The sequence below is a fragment of the Schistocerca nitens genome, chromosome 6 (assembly GCF_023898315.1).
Source record: "Schistocerca nitens isolate TAMUIC-IGC-003100 chromosome 6, iqSchNite1.1, whole genome shotgun sequence".
Classification (NCBI taxonomy): domain Eukaryota; kingdom Metazoa; phylum Arthropoda; class Insecta; order Orthoptera; family Acrididae; genus Schistocerca; species Schistocerca nitens.
In genome coordinates, this window is record NC_064619.1 from 372129554 (window position 1) to 372141858 (window position 12305).

The 12305-nt window shown below is 45.3% G+C and overlaps 1 protein-coding gene across 1 annotated transcript in view; it reads right to left on the reverse strand.

Moving 5' to 3' along the window:
- Positions 1-12305, reverse strand: part of LOC126262475 (uncharacterized) — a 505580-nt gene that overhangs the window by 180078 nt on the left and 313197 nt on the right. The gene's annotated exons all lie outside the window — the stretch shown is intronic.

Here is a 12305-nt window from a genome sequence, read left to right on the forward strand (position 1 = left end):
TCAAAACAGTGTTTGACAAAAAAAATTACGAATATTATAAAACAAAACGCAAAAACACATATGATACATTGAGAAATATGGAAATATTTCGGGGAGTAACAATTTTAACAATTTTTTGTATTAACCACCGTTTTTTCACAAATAATGTTTTTGTTGCGTGATTTTGCTTTTCCCAGATTCTTCATACTAAACCTAAATAAACAAATAAAAATACATGCTTAATTACTGACCTACCTCTTTAAAATTTAGAAGGCTGCCGCTAGTTTCGTCTCTTTAAATTTATTTATTACCAAAAACACAGTTTCTCTCAGTCATATCCCATATTCCGACCTCTCATTCAAAATTGAGACATATTATGCTGGTCCGCAGCTCGTGGTCGTGCGGTAGCGTTCTCGCTTCCCGCGCACGGGTTCCGGGGTTCGATTCCCGGCGGGGTCAGGGATTTTCTCTGCCTCGTGATGACTGGGTGTTGTGTGATGTCCTTAGGTTAGTTAGGTTTAAGCAGTTCTAAGTTCTAGGGGACTTATGACCATAGATGTTGAGTCCCATAGTGCTCAGAGCCATTTGAACCATCGGCTATGATTGCTCGATGAAGCTCTTCTAGCCACATCCGTAAACATTTTGTTCATAATAATCGGCCAAAGCATTGCAGAGACATTAGCTTTTGAACTTTCATAAATTTACAATCTTTCAGACAACAATAACTTTTAAACTATTATATATTTTTGTGGCGCGTCTAGATAATTTAGCTTTACCTATTGTTCTGTCCATGAGTACCAACTCTCACCTCCGTGTCACTCTTAGTTCTGTTTTTATCAATTTTTCTCTGCATATAAATTCCTCCAAGCGCGCAAACACGGCCACACGCTCGCCCTGCCAACCTTCCGCTCGGGTTTTTCCAAGACCGCGTAATCGCTAGCCGCTCGCCACGGACCCGTAGCAACCGCCAGCCACGTGCTCTGTGGCGGAAAACTGCCGCTCCCGTCCTCCTCACAGCTTGTACGCTCACAGTGTGGGCACCGAAGCAGTGGGACGCTAAGGCGGCACGAGCAGTGGCTAGCGCCACCGGCGGTTCAGTGGAAGATCCGCAGCGCTGCCAGGGGCGAGCGGTCGCAATGAATTGAGCCTAGAACTCTCAGAGTGTGACTGGTGTGTGAGAAAATGGTACCAAATGGGAGGCTTCACTTTAGTTAACCCCGTTCTAAGCCCCAAATCATCGGGTTAGCTGACGGTTCGTGTACCAATGGCGTCACATACTTTTTGATGATGCTGCTCAATGAGGCTGTAGCTGCAAAGCCACACATGCGAGGGGTGAGAAATGTGAAGACTGCACAGGTTAAATGCACGGTGCCGCTGGAATCCACTATGACCATTTGAGCTGGGAGATGTACGCTATGAGGCGAAAAAGGCATCACGGAGAAGTTACCCGAATGCGATGGGAATCAGTAGATGTGATGTACATGTACAGACAAACAAATGATTAGAATTTCAGAAAAACTGGATGAATTATTCAATAGAAACGGCTTCGCAAATTGAGCGAGTTAACAAGACGTTGGCCAGCCAGTGTGGCCCAGCGGTTCTAGGCGCTTCAATCTGGAACCGCGCGACCGCTACGGTCGCAGGTTCGAATCCTGCCTCGGGCATGAATGTGTGTGATGTCCTTAGGTTAGTTAGGTTTAGGTAGTTCTAAGTTCTAGTGTACTGATGACCTCCGATGTTAAGTCCCATACTGCTCAGAGCCATTTGATGTTTGAACAAGACGTTGGCCTACCTCTCGCTCTTATGCAAGCACTTATTCCGCTTAGTATTGACTGATAGTGTTGTTGTATATCGTGCCAAATTCTGTCGAACTGGCGAGTTAGATCATCAAAATCCCGAGAATCCGGAGATGGTTGGCTGGTCCCCCCCTTATCGCTCTGAACGTACTCAAATGGGGAGAGATCCGGCGACCATGCTGGCAGAGCTACGGTTTGGCAAGAATGAAGACAAGGAGTAGAGACTCTCGCCGTGTGCGCGCGGGCGTTATCTAGCTGAAATGTAAGACCACGACGGCTTGCCATAAAGGGCAACAAAACGGAGCGCAGAACATCGTCCACGTACGTGGCACTGCAAGGGTGCCGCAGATGACAATCAAAGGGCGCCTGCTGTGAAGAGAAGTTGCACCCCAGACCATCACTCCCGGCTGTCAGACCACATATCAGGCGACCTGGAACCTCATTCACTGGACTAGAATTGTCTGTCGTAATGAATCCCACTTTGTACTGAGCCCCGATAATCAGCAAGACTTGTCTGGAGACACCCCAATAAGTGGTGGGATATCAACCTGACTGTCGCCTACCATACAGCGTGACAACCAAGAGTAATGGTCTGCGGCGCCATTTCTTTTCATGCCAGGACGCCTGTGGTTGTCATCCAGGGCACCCTTACTGCACAGTGGTACCTTGACAATATCCCACAGCCCGTTTTGTTGCCCCTCATGGCAAGCCATCCTTCTTCGTTCTTGCCATACCATACCTCAGCCAGCAGGGTCGCCACGTCTCAACCCACACTACTGGCCATTAAAATTGCTACACCAAGAAGAAATGCAGATGATGAACGGGTATTCATTGGACAAATATATTGTACTAGAACTGACATGTGATTACATTTTCACGCAATTCTGGTGCATAGATCCTGAGAAAACAGTACTCAGAACAACTACCTCTGGTCGTAATAACGGCCTTGATGCGCCTGGGCATTGAGTCAAACAGAGCTTGGATGGCTTGTACAGGTACAGCTGCCCATGCAGCTTCAACACCATACCACAGTTCATCGAGAGTAGTGACTGGCGTATTGTGACGAGCCAGTTGCTCGGCCACCATTGACCAGACGTTTTCAATTGGTGAGAAATCTGGAGACTGTGCTGGCCAGGGCAGCAGTCGAACATTTTCTGTATCCAGAAAGGCCCGTACAGGACCTGCAACATGCGGTCGTGAATTATCCTGCTGAAATGTAGGGTTTCGCAGGGATCGAATGAAAGATAGAGCCACGGGTCGTAACACATCTGAAATGTAACGTCCACTGTTCAAAGTGCCGTCAATGCGAACAAGAGGTGACCGAGACGTGTAACCAGTGACACCCCATACCATCACGACGGTATGGCCAGTATGGCGATGACGAATACACGCTTCCACTGTGCGTTCACAGCGATGTCGCCAAACACAGATGCGACCATCATGATGCTGGAAACAGAATCTGCATTCATCCGAAAAAGTGACGTTTTGCCATTCGTGTACCCACGTTCGTCGTTGAGTACACCATCGCAGGCGCTCCTGCCTGTGATGCAGCGTCAAGGGTAACAGAAGCCATGGTCTCCGAGCTGATACTCCATGCTGCTGCAAACGTCGTCGAGCTGTTCGTGCAGATGGTTGTTGTCTTGCAAACGTCCCCATCTGTTGACTCAGAGATCGAGACGTGGCTGCACGATCGGTTACAGCCATGCGGATAAGACGCCTGTCATCTCGCCTGCTAGTGATACGAGGCCGTTGGGATCCAGCACGGCGTTCTGTATTACCCTTCTGAACCCACCGATTCCATATTCTGCTAACAGTCATTGGATATCGACCAACGCGAGCAGCATTGTCGCGATACGATAAACCCCAATCGCGATAGGCTACAATCCGACCTTTATCAAAGCCGGAAACGTGATGGTACGCATTTCTCCTCCTTACACGAGGCATCACAACAAAGTTCCACCAGGCAACGCCGGTCAACTGCTGTTTGTGTATGAGAAATCGGTTGGAACTTTCCTCATGTCAGCACGTTCTAGGTGTCGCCATCGGCGCCAACCTTGTGTGAATGCTCTGAAAAGCTAATCATTTGCATATCACAGCACCTTCTTCCTGTCGGTTAAATTTCTCGTCTGTAACGCGTCATATTCGTGGTGTAGCAATTTTAATGGCCAGTAGTATAGTTGAGAGCGTTTGGAGCGTTATGGGCAGAGCCATCCAACCAGCTCGGGATTTGGATGTTCTAACTTGCCAGTTGGACAGAATTGGCCACGCTGCAGGGGAACTTCCAACAACTCTACCATCTGTTGCCAAGCCGTTAACTGCTTGCGTAAAGGGGAGAGGTGGACCAATGCGCTACTGCCTTGTTTAATTTGTGAAGCTCTTTCTCTTAAATAAAACATCCACTTTTGTTGAAATTGTAATTTTTTTGCCTTATAGTTTTTATTCGCTCTGGCCGGGTGTTTTATGAGAAGAGCTGGACCCCTCTCACGTAGACGGTTGCAGAATCTCAGTGCTGTGTTACAGTCTAGCTTACAGCAATCATGTCTAACGCTGGATAGCAGAACGCCACGTTGCAGAACGCTACACCCAGCACAACTGCAGCATCCAGCTGAAGAATAATACAGCTGGCACACCCCGTGAATTGTTGCGACAGTCTGGCTGAGGCTGTTGCCAAGACCATGGAGTGAAATAAACTTTGTGGTCAAAATAATATGTTCGCTGATACTGATCAGTCAATAATTTAGATACGTTCCTTTTCTGGATATGTATTAATATGTGCCATTCAACATCACAAATGCCTTAAACTTCGTCTTTTTGAATATGACAACAAGTGTCATTCTGAAAGACGTGGAACGTAATACAAACAATTTATGTAAATTGAAGAGAGATACGGGAGAAAGGAAACGAAAATGAAGGAAGTAATGATATCAGCTACATCGGGATGTTGTGCTGAAGCAACGGCAACGATTGAAAATGTGCGCCGGCCTGGGACTCGAACCCGAGATCTCCTTCTTACTGGGTAGTTGCGTTAACCACTGCACCACCCGGACAGAGTGTTTATCGCAAATTTGAGGAGTATCTCGCTGCGCTGCTCGCCTTTTCACATTCCCACATAGCGTCACCTATCAGCAGTCACCATCCCTGTCCTCCATGCACGTTAATTTTAGATTTATGCTGGAGGTCGAACATAAATCTGCATCCGCACTGGAGGTCGTGGATTCATTGCCCATCGAGGCGAATCAATTACATGAATGCGTGGTGTCCGAAGGAATAGACACCACGCATTCATATAATAAGTAATTTAGATAAAATGGCGGTCAGTAACACCACGTGGCTTCCAGAGAACAGATTAACGCTTAACTGCAACGAAACGCAACGTATACATTGAACTCGTATAAAGTCAAATATTATCGTGCCAAAGTGGTCAGTCAGTCAGTGAGGTGAGGGGAGATAGAATTCTTTCTCCAAAGTCTCACGTTCAAATCTTGGTCAGAAAATGAATGCTGATACCTTTACTAAAAGAATGATCTCCAATGTCTTTGACACTGAAACGCGAAGGCTTATGTACTTTGCTTACTTTCACTCTATGATAGAGCATGGTGTTATATTTTGAGGCAATTTTGTGCTCCCACCAAGAATACTCTTAGACCAGGAATTGGTGGCCAAGCGGACTTCGTATAGATCGTTCCTCTACTATCCCCACACATATCCGCCCATTATTGGATTTGTTGTTGACAATAAAAACTCACTCACAGGAAACTGCAATATTCATTCAGTGAACAATAATCAGAAAAACGATATGAGCTTGTCTAACGTCTGCTTGAGCATTTTACCGAATGATGTGCACAATTCAGCAGGTTTCATTTTCAATAGGCTTCCAGCAGAAGTAGTAAAATTGAGTGAATAACCACAAATCTTCAAAGCCAAGTTGAAATGCTTCCTTGTGGCGCACTAGTCCTAATCTGTACAGGAGCCCCTCTCAGTAGTTGAGAACTTTTCTCTGCAGTGTCTTATTTGTATACTCTCCCACAATTTTTTCGTGTTTTATTAATTCTTTGATTCTTTTGTTTACATTTTTCCTCGTCGGCGTTCTGTGGACTATCTATTGACTCGTTCCATGACCAAGTAGCATTGATTCGCGTGATCCCACGGAACCTGATAGGTAATAGATAAATAAACTTTTAATGTTAATCAATCAGTAAGTTCGAAGACATATTTGAGAGCCAAGTAAAAATTAACAAAATTCATAACTGTAATTTTTATCATTTATTTCTAATTTATTTCTCAACATTGCACTTCTATGGCTAGATACACTTCTGTTTACTTGTTTCGGTTGAACTCTCTCCGTTTCAAATTATTTTCGTTTCACAGGCCATTTAATTTTAAATATTCAAGAGAAATTCGCAAAGAACGAAATTTGAAGGTGTACGAGGGGCGTTCCATAAGTAATGCAACACTTTTTTTCCCTCGGCCAATGCCTGTTGAAAAAAAAGGGGCTTTATTGTGAGACATCGTGGAATATTCTCGCTTCGGCCACTATAGTTTCATGAAGTTCCGATAGGTTCCGGTAATGTGCGTAGGACTGAAAACGTGCGTCTAAGGGAGGCACGTTCCAAGGAGAGAGCTGCCAATGAGTTTCTTTTGGCGGAAAATGGGAACATCGTAGATATTCGTAGACGCATGCAGAATGTCTACCGAGACCTCGCAGTGAACGAAAGTATAGTGAGTCATTGGGAAAAACGTCTGTCATCACCACGACAAGGGTCATGCAAACATGTTCGATATCCAACATGCCGGCCGGCTGCACGCAGTTATGCCTCCTGCAGTCTTAGAACGTGCGGACACTCTCATTCGAGGTGATTGACGGATCGCAATCAAACACTTCGCTGCCCAACTGGACGTCTCTGTTGGCATTGGTGCCACACTCGTCCACCAGTTGCGGGACTCAGAGGCGTGTGACCGCTGGGTTCCTGGTCTCCTAACAGAAGACCATAAAGAGTAATGAAAGACCATCTGCGCGCAATTGCTTGCCCATTACGAGACAGATCGTGTCAATTTGTCGAACATCGTCACAGGCGATGAAACATCGGTTCATCACTTCGAACAGGAAACAAAACGGCAATCTATGGAGTTGCGCCACATCACCTTTCTTCCAAAGAAAAAGTTCAAAGCTACTCCTTCAGTTATGGCGATGACCTTGTGGGACTTTGAAGGGGTTATTCTGTTTGACGCAACGGTCAACTCTGGAGTGTATTGTGCAGCTCTCAGGAAACTGAAGAAAGAACTTCAGCGCGTTCATCGCCACAAAAATTCAAATGAAATTATCCTACTCCAGGACAACGCAAGACCTCACACAAATCTGCGCATCCGAGAGGAGTTCATAAAGCTTCACTGGACTGTTCTTCCTCATCCACCCTACAGCCCGGATCTCGCGCCTACTGACTCCCATCTGTTTGTCCCAATGAAGGATGCCCTCCTTGGAAAGCAGTACATTTAAGATGGGAATGTTTTTTATGCACAAAGACATTGGCACCGACGTCGACCAATAGAGTGATACGACACGGGCAAACAGGGCCTCCATGAACGTGGCATAAGGCCGTCAAACTGAATGTATATTGTGTTGAAAACTAGGGTTTTGTAGCCAAAAGAGTGGGGGATAATAAGGTGTACTGGAATTCTGAATAACATCAACCCGCTTTCAGAAAGAAAAAGTGTTGCATTACTAATTGAACTCCTCTTGTAACTGGGGCAGTATTCCCTAGGCCACATAATCGAAGTGATGTTTATTATGGAAAAGTCAGATGTGATCCTGTTTCCACCAATTTCTTGCGTAATTTAATCATTTTGTTTACTCTTCTTCGCAGAATCATGCAATCCTCTCTAACTGACTTCATTTTAGTGTCTTACGTATCAAGTATATTTTAAGTGCAAATGTCTTACGTAGGTGAAGGTGAAGAGTGCGTCTCCAGTGTAAAGCACTATGTCCGACCTTGTGGTAGTTGTTGCTGTTGTTCTTATTGTTATGTATCATGATAAAAGAGAGGGTAAAACTGATTAACCCATGGCAACCGCGAGTTTTCACCGCCTGGTGACTACGTCATCGAGCCGGTAGAAGCAGTAGTTATCGAAGTGATGGTAGCAGCATTACAGAGGAAGAGGTGCAACATATTATGTTGTGTTGTCTCGAGATGAACCTCAAGAAGAACCGCATGGTGAAACTAAGATACACATTCATTAGAAATTGTGACTACAAACTACAAAGTTTCATTATCTACACTACTTATGACATACGAATCTGGTTTGGGGATGGTAACGAAGGGAAACTGTACCCTCCTGCGGCTGGAGGAGTGTTAGCGACGGATTCTTCGCTTTGTGTTTCTTTCACACTGTGGCTTAAATCTTTTGACCTAGCGTAATCCGTCTGGATGTGCCGGCTTAGAACGTTTGTTTCTCGTACTTGGCAATTTTACAGATGCAGGCATGGTATAATATCGCGCTACAATCACGTGTTTGTCAGATATCATTACAGATTATGCTGTTGTAGCTGTGCCCCAAAAACCGAGCAACAGTCGAGCGTGTAGAAAACTGCTTCGTCACCATCTGTTTCATGATTTCTCTTTTGTTTATTCAAATGGATAGTACAGCGATGTTGCCTTTAGTAATAGGAAAGGAGTTCTTGGGTTGTCGGGTGTTCTGCCGGATATCAGCATCGTACTTGCACGATATTTCGGTCACGTAGCTCGTAACCTTCATCAGTTACGACCTGAGACTGCTCCTCGAGTGGACCTGGTCCAGTATTTATGCGATGAGCGGGCGCGGACCGCAGGGGGAACGCTTGGTACCCCAGACCGTAGATGAAACCCCCAGGAGTGGGTTTGGTGGGCGCGGACCGCAGAGGGAAAACCTAGAACCGCAGCGGACGGAAAACGGAGCAGCAACGCTCCAGCAGGTCGCAGGGAATGGGCGCGGAAAACAGAGGAAGCGCCTGCCGCCGTTGGTGGAGCGGGAAGCCCGTAGGCATAAATACTGGACCAGGTCCACTCGAGGAGCAGTCTCAGGTCGCACCTGATGAAGGTTACGAGCTACGTGACCGAAATATCGTGCAAGTACGACGCTGATATCCGGCACAACACCCGACAACCCAAGATGTCTTTAGATCGCCGGGAAAGCCTGAAGAGTTACAGGAAAGGAGTTCGTAACCTAAGCCGTGAGCGCCACAATATTGCCGTAAATGGTTAATTAGCCTATCAGACACTTCGTGTATATTGTGTTTATGCACACTAATTGCCCGCAATGGACTATTTGCATAGGGGGGTTCTACATTCTCATTACAAAATTCCCGGATGCGTGGTGGGCAGCAGGTAGATGATAGTTTCAGTAGGTAGACCCATCCTGAAATTTCATGTTTCCGGACTACAAGAATTAAGAAGGAAGGTATTGCATTCCAGAGTGAACATCGCAGAGGTCTTTCACTTTCACTGGGAACAGCAACGTCGCCAGCGACTCACCCTGCATTTTAACCCTACTACTAAACCTTTTCCTTAAATTTCCGTCCTCGCTTCTTCGATGTATAGATTGAACAGTAGGGGCGAAAGACTAAATCCCTGTCTTACAGCCTTTTTAATCATAGCATTTCGTACTTGGTCGTACATTCTTATTATTGATCGCAGTCCGTGGTCTAATAGTTAGCGTTGCTGCCTCTGGATCGCGGGGTCCCAACTTCGATTCCCGGCCGGGTCGGGGATTTTCAGCGCCCGGGGACTGAGTGTTTGTGTTATCATCATCATGTCATCATCATTAGAGAACTGGCAAGGCTGGAAATGAAAAGATCGGGAACTTATACGGGCGCTGATAACCATACTGTTCAGCACCCACAAACCAAAATTATCTTGATCATTCTTATTATTCCTTCTTTGTTCTTGTACTGTTGTATACTATTCATCTTTTCCTACAGCTTACTCTTACTTTCATTGGAATTCGAACGGTGTTCATCATTTTACATTTCCAACAATTTTTCCAGGTCGATAAATCCTATGAACGTGTCTACATTTTTCTTGTGTCTAATGCTATTTTGTCTAAAACTGACATGGTGAGACCATGGCTGTGTACAATTAATGTAGGTTAATTCTTACAAGGAAGAAAACAGCAACCAGCCACTATTAATACTGCTATTTATTTACGTAAATAGCGCCGTTACCGGTTTCGAACTGGCAAGTTCATCATCAGACGGCTGTTCACATGATTTTCAAAATACACTTTACATTATCGTCCGTTTTCGATTTTTATTATTCCACTGTGCCGAAGTATTTTTGGTGTGTTGCAGCCCCACGGTAGAAAAACAGTGTTAGAAGCGCCCTATGTGAAAATAACTAACCTCCAAACGATGAAATATAGCGTAAATAAATATGTGAGGTTAAGTGGTTGTGGTACTTACGTCGAAAATTCTGCGCGATTTTGTTGCGAAGTTGCAGGATTGTATTTTTCGAATATTTCTAAATATATCCAGCACTTATGTTATTTGTACATCACCATCTTGTACAAAGCACCACACACACACACACACACAGACACACACACACACACACACACACACACACACCAAAAAGAATTTGCAACATGTGGAGTTATCAAAAAGATTGCAGATTTACAAACACAACAGTGTCAGACACGTTCTCTCAGAGACATCACAATATACAGGTTGCTTTGATTTCACAGAATGAGTGTTTTTAAAGAAACAGGGGGGTTCGGGATGGCCACAGGAAGGTCATCCAGACACCCTCTGCCACTAACACGTGCCAAATCTATAATAACAAGGCAGACCCCACGTTGAAGCGGTACAAAGGCCCAAAGAAAATGATGATGATTGTTCACTGTCTAAGCCAGTTTCGACGCTTACGTATTCATCAGTAGCCCGCATTATTTCTTATCCGATGGCTGCGTCAGTATGTGGTACAAACGTGAATCTCCTCACGTCTCCTACAAGCAGGCTCTAGCAGGAGACATGAGAAAATACACGCCTCATCCACACACTGATGGAGCCATCGGTTAAGAAGAAATATGAGCTATTGAGAATGATACAAGTATAGAAAGCCATTTAGTGAATAAACTATTTACACAGCCTGATAAAAACAGTGTAGCATCCGGAATGAGAGGAGGGAACGAGATAAAACTTCACGAGAAGGTATATAAAGTTATTTCAGTGGTTATAAAATCGAGTCAAATTTACAAAAAAATGGTTCAAATGGCTCTGAGCACTATGGGACTCAACTGCTGTGGTCATAAGTCCCCTAGAACTTAGAACTACTTAAACCTAACTAACCTAAGGACAGCACACAACACCCAGCCATCACGAGGCAGTCAAATTTACAAATAACTTGAGTGTATGAGAACATTTATCAGTATGGCGATTTCTGGCCTGGATGTATGCACAGATTCGGTTGGGAAGAGTGTCACAAGGCCGTTGCATCCTCTCCTGATGGAAGCTGCTCCACAACTGTTGTAATTGGTCTTTGATATTCTGTTAGTGGTATTGGGGTGAAGTTGACGCCCTAACTGGTCCCACACATGTCCAATGGAGAACATATATGAGGAACTCTCTAGCCACAGATCTTAAAATCACTTGGATACTTCATAGAGACATGTGTCATGTGTAACGAGAATTGTCCTGTTGAAAAATGGCACCAATGAGAGGTATCACATGATGATGCAGGTGTCCGAGACGCACAGTTGTGCAGTCAAAATTCCTTCAGTCACTACCTGCCACGATATTAAGTCATCGTTATCGCTCCCCACACCATGACATAAAGAGTAACGCCGCTGGGCCTTTCCACAATACTGAAAGGATAGCACCTCTCCCAAGATTCCGCCACACTCACCAAAGGCAGTCATCCACGGTAGTGTAGAAAGGCGATTCGTCGCTGAACACAGTGCGACGCAATTCATCATCAGTCCATGCTTCCCCTTCATGGGACCATTCCGAACGCAGCCGACACATGGACGGTAATTTACTAGTTCGGCAGCTGCTGTTCCCTGACAACAGATGACACAGAATGCTGCAAGGAGGCCATTACCTGGTCTCGCGTGACACGCACAGACGTGAAGGGACTTCGACATGTTTCGTGTACAATACGTCCATCATTCCTCGTGGTAGGTAGTCGGACGTGGTTGATTGGATCCTTGACGAGTATATCTGCCCTGATGTTCCCATGCAGTCCAACATCGGCCCACTGTCAGATCTGAATGCTCCACAAATCTCTATACTGCACGATTCGATCAGTCTGCTAAACGGAGATCCACAGTGAGGTCCAACTCTGCGAGGTGCTGATAATGCTCTCTCAGACGCTTACGCGACATCGCTGTATCCTTCACAAAGATCACTCATCATCTGACGCCATTCACGCTCCTTGCCCCCACCCGAGCTGATGAGAAACTGAATACGAACAACGCACTTTAGTTGACGCTCTACCTGTCACAGAGAAGGTCGGCTAATTATTTACATACCTACTGACGGTATGTACGTATACGAAGCTGCAT